Genomic DNA, 2,005 nt, shown 5'->3' on the forward strand with positions numbered 1-2,005 from the left:
TGAAAAAACAGAAAAATTACACAACACAATCCCAAACTGTTGATGAAGGTCGAAGATAGTTGCGAACTGACAAGTCACCGACGGCTTCGGTACGGTGATGACGGCGGATTTAGAGATTAGGTTTTAGCGGTGAAGATGGGTCGCGATTGTGGACGGAAGCGATGATGGATGGTGACGGCTTGGAGATTGTGAGATGAGTAGGTTTCGTGTGGGTTTGTCGGTGAGGGCGCGATTTGAAGGTAGATGGAGAGAGTTTGCCGGTGAGAGCGACGGCGGTTTTGACGGTGTTTCGAAGGTGGTTTAAGGGTTTGAAGGTGGAAGTCGCCGCGACGGTAGGGGTTTTGGGTGGCGGTGAACGGTTGAGTTGCGATGACGAAGATGATGAAGGATTCGGAGGGTTGACGGTTGGTGAGTGTTTAGTGGTGGTAGAAGGTGGTGGCGGCGGATTTTAGAGAGGAGGGTTTGTCGGTGAGAGTTTCAGCTGAGAATTGAGAGTGAGAGATTTGGGGCGAGAGAGGAAGGGGATTGTGTGAGCTCAGAGTTGAGAGGAAATTGAGAGATTGTCTTTTTTTTGAGAGAGTGAATAGTGGTCTGAGAGTGAGAGAGTAACGTTCCCATTTATCTATTTTCTTTTTTTGTCTTTTCTGGTACGAGAGAGAGGAGAGGTAGTGGAGCAGGGTCTGTTGGGAGTGGATGGAGAGAGACGTTGGGAGATTTTGTTTTTTTTGTTTTTTTATGGATTGGAATCCAATGTAAAATACATATATTCATAAAAAATAAAAAAACTAATTAATATTTTAAAAACTCTAACTAACTACTATTTAAAAATTAACTAATAAAAAAGCTAACTAACTCTTAAACTAATTAACACTAAAAAAAACTAATTAATATTAAAAAGAAAAATCTAACTAATATTTAAAAACTAACTAATATTTAGAAAAACTAATTAATATTAAAAAAAAAATACTCTAACTAATATTTTACAAAATCTAACTAAACAAACTAATTAATATTTAAAAACTAAAATTAACTACTATTTTAGAAAAAATCTAACTAATATAAAAAAACTAATTAATATAAAAAACATTAACTAATATTTAATTAAATAATATTTAAAAAAAAACTCTAACTAATATTTGACCAATTAAAAAAAATCGAGTACAAATTTAATTCGAAAAAAGAAAGAAAATAAAAAAATAAAAAAAATAATAATAATAAATAAACCAGTCACATTAAAATTGTCAGCACAAAACCTACTTATTAAAAATACAGTCTTTTCTCAAATTTTAACGATTCAACCGATTTTTTCTGTATTCTCAAATAAATTCCTTCTGACTGACATTTTAGGTGTTTATTCATGATGCAAATGTATGTCATGCTATGCGTATGATGCAAAAATGAAACTGAAATTAATTTTGAAAAAATTAAAAATGCCCGGACAAAATTGGGGTACGACAGCTGCCCCTATTTAATTATCTTGAACTAGAAAGTAAGAATGATAAAGGTCATCATACATTCGTGGTGGAAGGTAATTAAATACTAAAGGATCCAAATTTTGTCCTTTGAAATGCAATGGAGAGATGCAGATGAAAATGCAATGGATGCCAAGGTAATGGGGGTAGGATGTTCGATCAATGCCAACCCTCGAGTCAACATTCAAATCTGGCACAGGTTATTTCTGATGTGAAGACAAAGGTGGGACTGGTTTTCTGACACCAAAAGGATGACAGAGATTCACCATGATTTTGAGGATTGTCATCACCAAAAAGGATGATGGATAAGCTGAGCTTTTAAGGTAGTCATCACCAAAAGGATAATGGTTACAGTGGGTGCAACAAAGATCGCCATCACCAAAAGGATGATGGTCAGATCAACAACAAATCTCGCTATCACCTAAAGGATGAAAGTTAGACACAATTCACAGATTTCTATCACCAAAAGGATGATGGTCATTCTGGTAAATTTTTCCATTACTGAGAGTATAGGATCAAGGCTATCACCAAAA

Source organism: Lathyrus oleraceus, chromosome 5 (genome assembly GCF_024323335.1).
Source record: "Lathyrus oleraceus cultivar Zhongwan6 chromosome 5, CAAS_Psat_ZW6_1.0, whole genome shotgun sequence".
NCBI lineage: Eukaryota > Viridiplantae > Streptophyta > Magnoliopsida > Fabales > Fabaceae > Lathyrus > Lathyrus oleraceus.